General features: G+C 43.9%; 1 protein-coding gene across 2 annotated transcripts in view; it reads right to left on the bottom strand.

Moving 5' to 3' along the window:
• LOC144769598 (sodium- and chloride-dependent GABA transporter 2-like) overlaps positions 1 to 16275 on the bottom strand; it is a 762140-nt gene that overhangs the window by 171423 nt on the left and 574442 nt on the right. The window lies entirely within an intron of this gene.

The raw sequence follows: 16275 nt of genomic DNA, 5'->3' as shown, positions 1-16275 counted from the left end.
CAATACAAAAGGCGATTGGGAAAATGATTTTAGGTAAAATACTAGATTGGGTAGAAGGAGAAAATATTTTGTCCCCTTTCCAGGCTGGTTTTCGTAAATTAACCAACACTACTGATCAGATTTTCCGCTTTATTTTGTTACACTGGAAGACTGTATTATTAGGCAAAGGTAGAATTTATGCTGCATTTATTGACTTACGAGCGGCTTTTGATTTGGTGCCACGATCTAAATTATGGAACGTGTTAAACAAGTTAGGTATGCCACCAGAAATCCTAACGCTAGTAATGAGGCTGCATGAGTCAAATTATGCAAAAATTTAATGAGGGGCATGGGCAAGTTACATCTGAATTCCCGGTAGAGCGCAGGGTGCGCCATGGTTGTGCAATGGCCCCCACACTCTTTTCATTATATATTACCAGTGTAGTTGAATGTATGTTGTCAGGAAGTGTAGATGCCCCCACTTTGGCTGGAATGAAAACCCCTATCTTACTATTCGCGGACAACACTCTTATTATATCGAAAACCCCCAGTGGCCTCCAGCGAGCCTTGAAGATATTTGAAAATGTTTGCACTGACCGAGGGTTGGAAGTCAATGTAGCAAAAACAAAACTTATGGCATTCAACCCACATCGCAGTTTTAAAGGGAACTTTTTTATGAATGGGCAAAAGGTGGAAATGGTGTCGGATTTTGTTTACTTGGGTATTCATGTGGCAAAGGGCATCAAGTGGGGGAAACACGTAGAAATGTCGGCTCTGAAAGTCCGCCAAAATGCGGGAGCAATAATTTCAGAGCATAAGAAATCCTTGACTAAGCCGATACAGCCAGCTCTCCAAGTGTATGAGGCTAAAGCCCTAAGCTCGGCACTTTATGGTGCCGAGATATGGGGCTATGATAAATTAACACCACTAACACTTGCAGAGAATACATTTTTGCACAACCTTGTTAATCTACCCAAGAGCACACCGATGAAACCACTGCAATATGATCTAGGCAGGAAGGCCTTGGTAGACATCGCTAGATTGCGCCCCGTATTATATTGGCGACGGATTCGGGTAACCCCTGAACTTGCCCATTATGCCCATGGGTTTTTGGATGTAATTAGAAATGATTATTTCCATAAAATAACTTGGTTGAAGGAACTCTGCAAAACTTTGGTGGGAATGGGTATGAAGGGGCTGTGGGAGAACCCCGAGGTAGCTCCATTCCCATCTAAGGTTATCCTAAAAGAAAAATATTGGGAATTGGTTGCGTACCGGAACAGGAAAACTGCTGATACCTCTACTATGGAGGGTCGTTTTCTGGAACATAAATCTTTTCCCAGTCTAGAGCCATATTAGGATGGTCTCACAAAACCAGTAGCTAGAAAGATTTATTTCCAGCTCAGAGCAGGGTCTCTCCCTATAAGATCATTAACTGGAAGATGGACTCTAGGTAGTTCCAAAATGTGCCCGGTCTGTAGAGATGATAAAGAGACTATTCCTCGTCTTCTCTTTGTATGTACAGCCTATGATACCCCCAGACGAGTTTGGCTAAAAGCTGTGTGTAGACTATTAGGCACAAGGGATAGTGCGGTGGCGCTAAGATTAATTTGCACTAGCACTTTACCTGTTATTCCAGTTGTAGTTGCAAAATACCTGGGCTGGGTCTGGGCCATTAGGAAAAAAATGTTGTGAGTAATTTGATCTTCCATAGTATATACAAGATAATAGAAATCTCAAAATGTATTGAATCCATGCCCAAAGTATATGATAGATATGTTAGAATCATTTGAAATTTATGAACTTTGTGATTGTTTTAAATAGTAATCCTGTCAAATTTCTTTTAAATTGTATTTTTATATGTGTAAATATTGTTAACTGAAATTAATTTATTTTAACAAAAGGAGATTTTTAATAATCATGCTTTTATGAGTTTTTTTTATCTCTAATAAAGCAAATTTGACTTGACTTGCAGCACAATGATTGTTCTGCGTAGCCTTATCAAGATTTATGAGGCCACTCCAAGCCACGCAGGGTGGCTTTATGTGGCTTCATGAATCTGAGTCAAAGCCCTGCATCATGCATGTACCACTTTGCTTGGTGCAAAAATGATTCAAGGCTCTCATAAAAAACTTCCTGAATGTATGCAATCAGTATAATTTATGTTAGGGTATATTGCCGCTAAACTGGTGTGATACATGTAAATGGTCACTCATTGAAGAACATTTGGTTCCTATTTTTTTCTGTAAATTTATTTCTTTGTATATGATGCTAAAACGTATTATTAATATTTTTAAAATAAGAGTGTAACAGTGGGACTGGGGCATGGTCTGACAATGTTCCAGTGCCAATAGTAGTGAATATAATCAATTACATTAGTTGTCTATTGACCAGCTAAAATTTAATTTTTGGGTGACTTCTATAGACATTTGAAGAAAAATATGTAATCCCCCTCAATGTGGTGATGTATCCCCCAAACGTTGATGAAATTAAAATCTTGTACACTGTACAAGGGATTGCTGTGTTCCTGGTAGGTTGTCTTTAGCAACAAACCTATGCTCTGTAGGGTGTAGAAGCATGTTAAAGTTGCCCTTAATCAGTTTTGCATCTTTTGAGAATTTAGGCAACAGTGGTAACAGGTCTGAGTAGATCCCTTGGTGTGATGTGTAGACAAAAGGGTGTGCAGAGGTGGGGGTCTTCCTGACAGCCTGGAGGGGTAAGAGATAGACCTCTGCCCTAGCTACACTTTAAAGTGTAGCCTATGGGCTGTACCCAACCATTCCTGCTGTCAGGAGAAGCCTCTCCTGCCACTGTCAGATGCAGCTCACAGGAAAGAGAAGTACTGACTAGACCGGCTTTAGGGTTAGACAAAAGGGTAAACTCCAATCACAGGCTGGCACTTGGAATAAAAGTGGCAATCCTAGAACCTCTCATCAGAACACTCCTGGAAATGAGAAGATTAAAAAGGACTGCTGTGTAATATCTGTTTGTGACTCGCCATACTTATTTCTCCCGTGACATGCCTCTGGGATCTATTGCCTCATGTATGTATCATATGTGTCCGCACATGCATTACTCTTTGTATTCTTTTGTCTCTGTTGTACTCTTTCAATTCTTAAATAAAAAAGATTTGAAATAAAAAGGACTGCCATGCTCTCTGGAGAAAGAAGACTGGGTCTGCTTGTCCTAAACCCAGATGGCTCCAACATGTTTGACCAACAGGGGTACAACAAGCTTCCAGAGGCATTTCCTGCTTTGCAGCTGACCATACCCAACTAAACCTGATCTGGTCACTCCTTCTGACCTTTGTAGGAGTGCGTCCTGACCCCCAGGTCCAGTCCTCCAGGTTTTAGGCACTTGGCCGGAGTCATTGTGTAATTCTCTCTGTGTAACTGAAGGTTCCACCGGATCTCATGTGAAGTAGAACAAAGCCCCTCAGAGCTCCGAAGTGAAGCGTGAAAAGCCCTGCAGAGCCAAACCATTCCTCATCGCAGTTTCACCAGATCTGGCATGAGCAATGCAGAGTTCCACAGAGTTTCACCGTGCAGTTGAAATCCTCACCAGATCCGCCGCAGAGTTCCACAAAGCAATGCCAACCAGACGCCGCATCAAAGCCACAAGGCAAAACCTCCTACGCGACGAACTTTGTCCTGTGCTTCATTGTAGTTGACCTGAACTTGTGACTTTGTCCCAGTCTGGTGCAACTTGATATCTGCAGTTGGCGCGTTGCACCATTTCCCACTATTTCTACCTAAAACTTGTGTTGTACTTATTGGATTTTTGCCATTTTTGTGTCATATGAATTATTAAAATGTTTCGCCACAAGACCCCGAGGTTTGCAAAGGACCCACCAGGGTGCAGCAAGGGCCGAGCAGGGCTGCGAGCGCGCAGGGACTCGGTGTACCAGGAGTCCCTGCTGGCCGATAGAAGACACCTGGCCCGCTCTCCCTGCTAGCCCCGCCCCCCTGAGCACCGGGGGATTCAAAGCCTCATTCCTATTGGTCTAAATTACCGTTTAAGTGGATCAACACTCCGCTGCGCGGGAGCGTCCCGGGAGAAGCCCGGGACAAGGGCGGGACCGTCTGTGGCCGTCAGGGGCCGAAGGAGGCTGGGCTGGGCCCACTCTCTTTCGCCGGATCTTTTCCGATAGTAGCTGAGCTAAGGATTAGACTACTACCATGCCCTCACCTGCACTATGTGAAACTCCAACAAGGGTGGGGGGAAACAGCACCGGGACTCTGGACAATTATTTTAAATCCGCTAAGGGAGAAGGGGGTAAAGAAAGCTCCTTGGAGAAGCGCAGGGCAGAACACCGCCGCTCTATTGAAACCATGAAAACTAGACCCCTTAGCGAGATAACTCCCTATCCCATCTCCCAAGAGGAAGGTATCCCTAATGACAGTCAGGATCCATTAACTCAAGATGGCGTCCCCCTAGTGCTAAGGGATATTATCACTATCCAGGGTATACTGCCCGAAGAGATTACGGAGGCCATACCACCCTTAACCTCTACTAACAAGGCTGTCGATTTGGTTACACAAACCCCCCTCCTCTAAATAAAACCAAGAAAAACAAATCCAAACACACTGTAGCGGTGGAAATGCATGGCCCCCCACCTAGTAAGCGTAGAAGACAGACGACGAAGGGACAGGGGAAAACCAAAATTTCCTACTTAGATTTTGGTAAAAAACATAAGCCTGTACTTACTCCCATTAGGGTTAAAGATAATGTGAACACTATTTCTACCAAGGATACACGGGCTATCACCGCTGCTACGAGCAGTGATTCAGCGGCTAACGCATCCAATGAAGCTCCCCCCCTTATATCTTCAGGGACCATAGAATTTCTACTACGTTCACTCTTGCAGCCCATTAGCGAAAGCCTGAAAAAAGTAGAGATTAGGCTCACCATCTTAGAGGCAACTCTAACTACCCTGAATACCTCGGTCAGCAAGCAGACCAGAACCATGGGGTCCAACCCACCCAAAGGAGCTCTCCCTAACAAGCAAAATCCCCCTCCCAAAACAGGAGAATTACAGCGCGCAAATGTGGGAGCCTCCCAGGGCGCTACCACTGTCCCCCCCTTGCAGTCACTTATGGCCATTCCAGTCCGACCCCACGAAGTATCCCAAATATCATGCCTCCTCAGCTAATAGACCCGGCCCTTCTTAATCTAGACCCTGGTATAAATCATGGGTTTCCACCCATTGCTAGTATTCCCTCTCCCCCTCCCGGCCAGCCCGCACAAAGACCGCGGAGACCAGATCTGCCACCGGAAGCCAATACTCTTATGGTGGTTTTAGCGGGTGCCCCCCCTCTACGAAGGGGTGAAAACGAAGATTTCCAATCCCTTAAAAGGAAAGTCATTAAATGGCTCAACTGGAATAGACCCCTACCACAACACTTTAACAACGAGATCATTATGGTCAGAAGGGTGCCATGGTTGGGGAAGACGAGGAAAACAATTATGGGGGATTGTATAATGGTGACTTTCAGGGACCCCGGCACTGTTTTACACATCTGTGCTGGCTCAAATAGATCATTGGATTCCACCATACAGACCTTGCCAGTCTCCTTCTTTTTTCCACCCACCCGTATGTACGATGATCGGCCACAAGGAAACTGGACAAGGGTGGAACGGAGACCAAGATATAAAGAATATGTCCGATGTCCAAATAATCAGTCACCTGAAATACCCTATTTCCATTTTAACCGCTTTAATTGTCTGAGCGGGCTTGATGGGGTTGATTGACTGTCCACTAATAATTTTGCGACCGGGGACAATGGTTCTTGTAATCTCCCTGAGCCACTTGAATCCGCTTTGGACAATGTTCTTGATGGAACAACTGGTGCAACATCTGGAACTGTCACCCCCCATTCTCCCATCTCGGCAACTCCAACCATCGAACATCTGAGACTAATTTGCTGGAACGTAGCCGGACTAGCCAACAAGCTGGCTGCTCAAGATTGGGAAACCTATATTGAGACTGGGGATGTTTGCATGTTCCAGGAGACCTGGGCAAGGGAAGACTATGGGCACAAAGGTTATCAGTCATTTTTCATCCCGGCCAGGTGGGAAGGTAAAGGACGTCCCTCAGGAGGGCTCACAACCTAGGCTGTGAGGCCACACGGTTACCGGTCCCCTCCAATGACATCCTCGTGGTTCTATTGTCCTGGCCAAATCTAGTGAAACTTGTCCTAATAAACATCTATTCTAGGCCAGTTGGTCTGGCCAGGGAATCGTCCACTATAGATGAACTTTCGGATTATTTATCCGAATTACCAAGTGATCTACCCTTTGTAGTAGGAGGGGACTTAAATTCCCATTTCGAGCCACTACCAGGCCTGTTAGAGGGTTTCCCAATGGAAGAAGAGGCCAGGTGGTCTGTGCCTACGGTAGAAGCTCCCCCCCGAAGGCATGGACTCCTGTAGCATTGCAGATCACAGCCCTTGCCCTGAAGTTTGGAATTAGAGCCTGTAATGGGCGTATTAGATCCGACATACCCAGCAGAACCACCTATAATAGAGTGGGAAGAGAATCTCGCTTGGACTATGTCCTGGTACAGATAGTGAACTGGCCGGCTATCCGGGACTTTAGGGTTAGGGAAAGGCTAGACAGTGATCACAATACCCTTGAACTTGACCTCACCCACCCCGGGCGCCGAACTCGTGCGGCATCAGGGGAGGGGATCCAACCTGAACTTCTCCTGGAAACCAACAGGAGAAGGATCAGGTGGGAACAACTGGCCTCAAGTGAGGAACAACTCCCGAGGCTTTATGCAGGGATAATACCCATTCTGGAAACTGTGGGAGACTTGGCTACCGAGGTGGGAATTAAGGACTCACAGGCCAAATTACACCAGGCCCCAGCCTGGTCCACCAGTTGGTGGCCAGAGACCTTTGGTATCCCTCCTACACCGACCTCGAAGGTCAGGAATCTGGGGGTTATCTTCGACGATGGACTGAACTTTATGGATCACGCCAATAAGACAGCATCCACAGCGCACCTAAAACTAAAAATGATTCGCAAAATTCGTCCATTTCTACCCGAACCTGCGATTAAGACACTGGTCTCGGCTCTTGTCCTTTCATCCCTGGACTACGGTAATGGTCTATTTCTTAATGCGCAATCTCGAGTCATCACAAAACTTCAAACTATACAGAATGCAGCAGCCCGTCTCATTACCGGCAAAACAAAGTTTGAACCTATTGCCCAAAACATAAAAGACCTTCACTGGCTGACTGTACAAAAAAGCATCCTCTTCAAGGCTCTCTGTATAGTATTTAAATCAGTTAACAATCAAGGACCACATTTTTTGAGAGACAAACTTCAATTTTACAAACCGACAAGAGCTTTACGCTCTGCTACTCTTAATCAATTGTCGGTTCCACGCACCAAAACAGTGTCCTGGGGAGACCGTTGCTTTCTTGTGGCTGCCCCCAGACTTTGGAACACCTTGCCTCTCAACATCAGACGGAGTGCTACACTGTTTCAGTTTCGTAAACTCCTGAAAACCTGGCTGTTCTCCCATTAATCATGCTTAATTGTTCTCTGTTCATTCTTTCATCCTCTCGTGTCTATTTTTCTCTTCCACCCTTTCAATAATGGTTTTAGCGCCTTGACGCCTAAGGGTATAAGCAGCGCTTTACAAGTGTCAAAAATAAATAAATAAATAAATCTCATAAAGGCTGTGGCTCCCGTCCTCTTTAGTAACGTGCAGAACTCAAGGAGGGGGCAGCCATGTAAATCCTCATGGTACAACGCAGCCTGTAGAAGAGCAAAGGGGGAACTCCTTAGAGCGATCAAGGAGGGTCTAGGCGGGGAACAGCTAAGAGAACGCAGATGGGCATATAAAAAACGTATTGCCCACGCCAAAACTGAATGGGAAGAGAGCCAATGGGAAGAGCTCACTAAGTCCCTAGTGACACAGGACCACCGAATGTTTTGGAGAATAGTAAGTGGGGGGTCGGGGAATCTACACTCGGCAATTGAGCCAAATATTGCTCCAGAGGTGTGGCAGACACACTTTCAATCCCTTTACAGCTCTGAACCGGGAGAATCCACCACTGACACCGGTGTTGGTTGGCCTGATTATGAGGGAGATCCAATAACACTGGGCGAGGTTAGGGTTGCAATAGAAGGACTTACCTCGGGAAAGGCGCCAGGATTGGACGGCATACCCGGGGACCTGTTCAAGCAGGAGCCCAATGTTTGGGCGCCCTACCTTGCCACGTTGTTCAATGGAGTCCTCAGCGGTATGGAAATCCCTAGTACTTGGCTGGGGGCGGAGGTGGTCCCCATTTTCAAAAAGGGCTCGCCTCTTCTCCCAGCCAACTACAGACCAATCAGTTTAATTGATGTGGCACAGAAGCTGTTTGGTAGGGTATTGTTGAATCGGCTTCAAGATTGGGCAGAAGAGCTGGGTGTCCTTAGTCCGTATCAGGCGGGATTTAGAAAGGGTGTTTCCACGGTGGACCAGGTTTTTCGATTGAATATTATTTACTGGAGGGCAGCGGTATTCGAAGGCGGCAGCCTATACACAATTTTTGTGGATCTGCGGGACGCGTTCGACTTGGTGCCCAGAGGGAAACTGTGGAGCGTCTTGGCTGAGATGGGGGTTCCCCCGGACATCCTGATAATCTTGCAGAGATTGCATGAGAATAATTATGCTCGAGTGAGGTGCGGGAGGTCTGGGGCTCTGACAGATAGATTCCCCGTTGACCGAGGGGTTAGACAGGGTTGTGTGCTGGCACCGACCCTGTTCTGCCTCTTTGTCAACGGGGTGATCGCCCACCTAAATGCAACTGAATACACTGATGCCCCTAAATTAAACGGCAGTAGGGTGCCTGCAATTATGTTTGCAGATGACACCCTGCTGCTGTCCAAAACCCCAATGGGGATACAGAGGATCCTCGATTCATTTGTGGCCTTTTGCACTGACAGAGGCTTAGAAATTATTGCGGCCAACACTAAGTTTATGGTTCTGAACCCAAGTCATAAATTGCGTCCAAATCCCCTATTGGGAGCCTCACGGCTCGAGAGAGTTTCCACCTTTGACTACCTTGGGGTAACTCTCAATGAAACTATGTCTTGGGGATCACACCAGAGCAGGGCCAATCTAAAACTGATACATACCACAGGGGGTATCACGCGGATGTTAAATGGTTCCACATACCGACCACTGGGGTCGCTTATCCAGATCTACAAAGCGCAAGCCAGGGGTGCTACTGTATGGGGCGGAATTGTGGGGACACACATCATGTCGTAGTCTGTCTCTAACAGAGAACAAATTCATCAGACAGATAGTCGCACTTCCACCGAGCACCCCGCTCCTCCCTCTGAGGCTAGATCTGGGCTTGTGCCCCATAGCTGACGAACTAGGCTTGAGACCTATAGCCTTCCGGCGAAGGCTGTGGAGTAGCAACGAACTTCTCGCCTATAGGGCGGAACTAATGGAGCTATTGACCCACCCGAAAGCGCTATCGATCCCCTGGATAAAATACATTCAAAATTCTTGTACGGTACTGGGGTTCCCCGACCTTTGGTCTAACCCTGCTAATGCCTCATTAAATATCTCAAGGAAAGGTCTGGCTAGCGCTTATCATGAACATAAATTAGCCATGGCCTTAGACAGTCAGTGTGAAGGGTCACTAACTTCTGTCTTTTTGCAAAGCAAGGATTTGTACAGGCAGGAGAGAGTTTTAGATGCCATCTCTCCCGTGTTGGCCAGGAAGCTGTTTCTTCAATGGAGATACGGCACACTGCCTTTACGATCCTATACCAGTTCCTGGTCATCGCCTCCCTCCACCAAGCAGTGCCCGGCTTGCACTGCGGCAGAGGAAAGTGATTTACACGTAGTTCTGTTTTGCCCAGCTTACAAGGCAGCGAGGAAATACTGGCTCTTACCATTGATTAGAAATCTGGGTGGTAGGGAGTACCTCCCAATGTATAGAATCCTAAAAACCGATGTCTCCAGTTTAACTGTATTCGCACTAGTAAAGTTCCTCACTAATGTTTGGCACACTCGCATTCGCATTTTGAAGATGCAGGCTCCCTCTTAATCTTAAGGTTCACAGTTTTTAACGTAGTTTTATTAATATGTAATTTTAAGGCTTTATACTGTCATTGATTATGTATGTTGATTTTATAGTGACTATACATGTTTTACTGTATATCTTTGATGGCCAACGGCCGAAATAAAGATTGAATGATGGTATTTTCTAAATAGGTTTGGAAATGTTCTTGCATTTTCACTTTATTACTGGTTGTTTATAAATACCTTACACATTGTCTATGAGTTAAGCCAGAATGCTTTGTGGCAAGCTACCAGTGGGTTAGTCACAGGTTGATTTAATGATTTTTGAGGTTCACCCTGACAAGTGATTATTCTTTGAAGTGGGTGCTCACCCCACTTAACAAATCCAATATTTTACACTGACTATGTGCTGTTTGTTGTTAAAGGAGAAGGGTAAATGGAAAGGCAAACCAGACCGTTAGGTCCCTTCTTTTGGCTAGGGTCAGAGACAGGATTTCTTAGTATACAGTTATGCCCCGAGAACTTCGATTTCACCCACCCTCCGTGCTGCCACTAACACTTTCTGCTTCAATCTGAAGAAATGTATTCTCATCAGAACATCAGGGGCCACATTATACATGCTGCACAGTTTCCTTCATTGAGTTGGGTGAACCTTTTAATTGAAGCCAATCCATGTTTTCACTGTGCAGGCAGCAACCCGTCAGCATTTTATAAGAGGATTATAGATCCCCTTCCAGGTGGGTTCAGTTGGTGACTGCACTCACCTGCAAGGGAATGTTTGAGGTACCCCCTTTCGCCCCTCAGGAGGGCTGCTCTCAGGGGACTCACCTTTTACGTTGGGCACTGTCAGTGCACTTCCTGACAGCTTCTTTGCCTCCGTGTCTGCATCTGTAATACGGCGCAAAGGCAAAGGGATCCCCTCATTGGCAGGGGGTATGCCCCCATGCAAATGAGGTAATGCCCCCGAAAGATAGCGCAGGCATTTTATGTGCACCAGCGCTATCGGTATTCCAGAAGGGGACCCTTCTGTAATACTAAAGTGCCCCGATGGGTGTGTAAAGCAGGCGCAAACACCTGTTGCACCCTTGGGGCACTTTGTGAAATACAGCCCAAGGTAGCAATCTCATAAAAGTATAGAACGTGTTAAAAAAAATTCTGTTTGTGATCTACAGCTTGCTCTTCTGAACTTTGGAGCATGTGACAAATTAAAGCCTAGGTAAGGCCCTCCATACTCTCATTAGTTACAGAATTTTTTTTTTCTCAGATTCTAAGATTTTTCTGACGGGAACAATTTTCTTTACTTTTAACTTATCTAGTATGTGTTTGTAGAGTGGTGAAGAGTGCCTCTTTATTTGGGTTTTATTCAGTGCAGATAATAATAGGAGGGAAGCCAACATTCATCACTTACTCCTGGCCACTTAAAGGATACTCACCCATAATTTCTGTATAAAAAATCTCCTTTAATGGTTGCTTGAGACCAATGAAATGGCCTGGAGTCAATGGATAAACAGAAATGTGTATTGGCTCATCCCAAGTCCGGTCACACCTTGATACATCACATTTTGGTATCTACATTTAAAGAGTGCATCCTCTCACTTGCTAATAGGTGTAAGCAGAGCACATTGATAATGTTGAATGCTGTGATGGACTGCCTTACTTCTCTGAAATAAATAGCTTTATTGAAATGATGCATTTGCTTTGGTAACAATGAAACAGCAACATTTTTGTAAAACAAAAGGGCTAAATTAACCAAGAAGATCCTGTGAGTAGGTATTTAATAATGCTGGGTATACTCATTGTTTCATGGTTTATCTACTATAGAAGAAAGATTTGTGACTCTTGCACAAAGTATCAGTGTACGAAAATAGAATCATTTGTATAAATAGCACTTGTTGCAATTATGCTAGTTGTGTTTCCCATAAAATTGACGGTTTGCACTTAAAATATTTAATTAGTAGCAACCCTTGAAACAATTGAGAGAAGTGAAGTCTCAGGTTAGAATGGAAATACCTAGATTTTAGTTTGTTGGAAAGACAATGCTCTTCTTTCAAGCATTTCCAATTATGTACGATGTACACATGGGCAGAAATAGGTTATGTGTCCCTTTCATATTCAAGAACAGTAAAAGCATGGGGCAGAGGTCTGTTGCTCAACTATGAATTTAGCTTAAATAAATGAAAAGACAAGAGGCGTTTGGCATAACAGGAACAAGTTGGTTTGATTAAACACTGTCTTGACAAAATGCATCTGCTCAGAATCTTTCAATGTACAAAGTTTCAGCTGTCAATTTACACAGTTCATGAGGCACAATAAAAGGTTCTCTACATTCCTAAAGAGCATCTTAGTCATAAATCAATCACACTTAGTCGTCATAAATCAATAACACTTAGTCATAAACCAATCACATGTGTGCATCTCATAAGGACAGAAATTAGCTCTCACCTCGATGAGAGCTAATGTGGGCCAGTGTGGTTATGCCCTGATGTCCTGTATGAGGAGGGTGTGATCACTATGTGTGCTGTGCATGCCGGTTCCTGATTGGTTGAGTGTCCCTAACTACATGTGGTATCTGGCTTTGCAGTATTTCTGGGCACTGCAAGCCTTTGACCAAATGTATTTTATTGGGACCAATTACCTCAGACTGTTTGGACTGTGGTCCAACTATCTATCTGTGCAATCGATCAGGGTTTTCCCTGGGTGCGTGTTTATCTTTAGTTTATGGGTGACCCCACCTGTGACCTGCCTGCCCACTTATCTCTAACATGGGTTGATGGGAACGTCACCTTGGATGAATCCGACAACAGTGATATGAGTTCATTGGAACTCCTAAGAATAATATGGCAGCCACTGGTATAATTTTTAACGAAATTATCAACATTGTGAATGCAATAATCATCTTGCATATTCTTACTGATGTTGTCAACGTTATGTTGGCTTTGGTCTGAACGTACATTGGCATTGTTCTTATTGGCAAAAATAAAATAATCATACAAACATGGATTATGAAATAAATTGGTAGCATCATTGCTGATATTGGCACATCTCTGCGTGCACAAGCTACGGTATACATTGACTTTGCATTGACGAGCACTGACGAGATCATGTGGGCACAGGCTATGGAATACATTCACTTTGCATTTACTGATATTACCATTGTTGGGCCTGCACATATCAAAACTTTGACATCGTATTTACCCATTCCAACAGGTCGAAGCTTTCCTTTGCACATTTGTTCATGTTCCTGATTGTGTGTGGGAGGGGCAGTGATTATATGTATGAGTTTGGTAGGCTCTAAATCTGAGATATCATTGGCTCTTGTCTGGGCAAAGCACCCAATTAGGTCCTATCATGCTTCTTACTAGGTGCACATCTTCTTGTTTTCTGGGCATGATCAATGATGGGGAGAGCACAACCTTCACTAGGAATACATTACTCTTGCCAGTCTTAAGGGAAGCTTGTTCTATACCAGGTGCTACTTATTTCCCTCCAGAAGATGTTTTGGCAGATGTCATACAAGCACGCAGTCACATTGTCTGGTCCACAACAAAGAGTTTCAAAACCCTAGCTTGGTAGGGACTCACTTCCAAGAATTTGGAATACTAAACCAAGAATGTGGCAGCCCTAGCAGTAAATAGAGTAAATGTTCAAAATGTCTTCTCTTAATATCAGCTTCTCTGCCTCCAAAAATTCCTAATAGCATTCAACACTTAAATAAGAGGATTGAATCCCTAGTATAATGTAAATTAAGTAGCTGCTCGCTTGAAATAATTATTTCTATAGTGTAGGTGAGTCGAAATTAAATCTATGAAAAAAGTGTCTCTCTCAACATACTAACATGTTTAACTTTGAGGCAGAACATGCTCCTGTGCTGCATCACAATTTTTTTTATAGTTTAGCAAATGGACAACAAAGGATTCCTCCAGTATGCAAAGTCACTTTCACCTAGCTCTCCTGGGGTCAGTCTCCTTGATACAGTCCCCTTGATACATGAGTTCTGATTTGGTTTTGTGCTCCACTCAAATGACTGGAAATTATTGGCCAAGTGTTGAGCTTGTAAAAACTAAATTAAAATTAGCCTAATTATGTAACCATATGCAGCCATCTTCCTCTAGGCCAACTGCAATAACTCACCTCACAGCAAGAAAAGGGTAGTAATTGACACCCAGGTTATGAATTTTCAAAGTTTCTTTGCATGTGAAATTATAAGACCTGGACACCTTTTTTAATATAGCTGATGGAGACTTGCCTTGAGCTTTAGGGCCTGATTAGCAAAGGTGAACTTACACTGCAGTCTCCCCGCACATACAAATATAGACAGTTCTAGCCCTCAGTGTTTTTCATGATCTCATTCTAATAACTGTCTCCTAGACAATCAAAACTTATTCTCATGTCACCATATCCTATAAGTGTCCAATTTCTTGCTCTAAATATGTGCCATGCTTTGCCTCAGGAAGCTCTACTCATTAGCAACTGCTAAGGTAAAACTCTGTCTAACTTTTCTGTGATTATAGATGTTTAATAAATATATTTATTAGTCTTATAGCAAATGCATGGCACTGGCAAATTCACTGATAAATGTAGACAAATCTGACTTCTACCTGACAACTAAATAGTGAACAGTGAGGCTCGAACATGTTTAAAACAATCAGACTTACCAATAAACAAAAACCTGCTTTAGTTATGTTTGAAAGTTAACTTTTATAATGCCACGATTTGCATTTAAATCAGGATTTCAGAAAATTGCAAGTGGAATTGTGAAATTTATGATGGTTTACATTTTGGCGTTGTTTCCTCACTTTAATTCTGAGTTGTCAAGGGGAAATATTTAATCATGAATCTAATTAAAAAGACGACACATTTTTATCATTTATAAAATATGTTAAATATTACCCTGCTGTGGTCATGTACAGACTGGCTATTTTACTCCCAGTGCTGGAATAGAAAGAATTGAGGAAAATGTAATTGAATACGAAAGTTGCAATTTACAAAGAAAGTAGGAAAAGCACAGGCAGACATCTTCACCGCTTACGGCATCTAATTTTCTTCTTTCTGGAATTCACTAGCTGCCAGATGTATGCCTGGAAGACTGAGCAAGGCACAGATGCTCTTCTAGAAAGGTCAAGTGTCATTCCTATTGGTATCCTAGTCCCGCTGTTCTGTGTTTGCCGTAGCGGAGAACTCGACACAATTCGATTATTAAACTTCTCAATAGGCCTAAAGCATAACGCACTCTAAAGGTTTTCATCATCTCCCTCACAATGGAACCAACCAAAGAATCAGGACATTGTAGCCAAGTTGGTTTTCAGGAGGCCAAGAATCTCCCAATTGATTAAAGACTATATGATATTTTAGATCAGTTGTTGTTAAAAATGATCAGTTTCCTAAACACTTGGCCTTTTCTGGCCCACGTATCACTGGGTGACTTGCAGTTTGAATTCTTCCCAAACAGTAATATCAGCTCTAACCCCCTGCATGTTTGAGGTGCTTTCCCTACAGTAGTAGAAAATCATGACGCAAACAAGCTAGACTCATTTTATAATTTTGACCTTTTATAGAGACATAAAAAGAAGATAGAGTATTCATTTTTTTTCAAATCTTACCCTGCAAATTCACCTCTGAAATCTTTTTGAACTGCCTACTATCGCCAGATGTTATTAACCTTGAATGTGAACAGCAGCAAGCTTCTTTCTCTCCCTCACTGTTTATTGTAAGGGCTGGCAGAGAACTCCGCTCCGCCCAGGGAGTGTGCGTAGTTTTGCCTACTCCGTACTCCACTTAGAACGAGGAGTTTAGGCAAAACTCTGACTACGCATTTCTTGCAAGATGAACGTCCAACGTAGGGGCTTTGCAGGTGAGAAACGACGAGGAGGAGGGCAGCCCGGATACAGCAATGTTCAGGTACATGTGTTTTTTTCTTTTTAAATTAATTTAAAATATTGTTTTTAGGGGGGTGGAGGTGGGGAGCATCGCGGAGCGGAGTTCCACAGAGTTGTCTCCCAACTCCGTGGTACTCTGCGTAGTGGCACTATGTCAGCTCTGCCCGGGGTTAGATTATTTTCAACACGAGCACCTTGGAAATTTAGTGACTGATTTCCAAGCCATCCACCAATAATCATGACGAAAGTAAACACCAATCCTTGAAGCCAATTTGGTGTTCTAGGCAGAAGCTACATAAGTTTTAACCTGGAAGCAAAAAGCAAAGAGTTGTTAGGTGCTAGCCCCCAAAAGTTATAATGAGTATTTAACCCCTTGCATGCTGA

The sequence above is a fragment of the Lissotriton helveticus genome, chromosome 1_1 (genome assembly GCF_964261635.1).
Source record: "Lissotriton helveticus chromosome 1_1, aLisHel1.1, whole genome shotgun sequence".
In the NCBI taxonomy this organism is placed as follows: Eukaryota; Metazoa; Chordata; class Amphibia; order Caudata; family Salamandridae; genus Lissotriton; species Lissotriton helveticus.
Note: the sequence above shows the minus strand (reverse complement) of the source record. Positions and strands in the feature narration are given on the sequence as shown.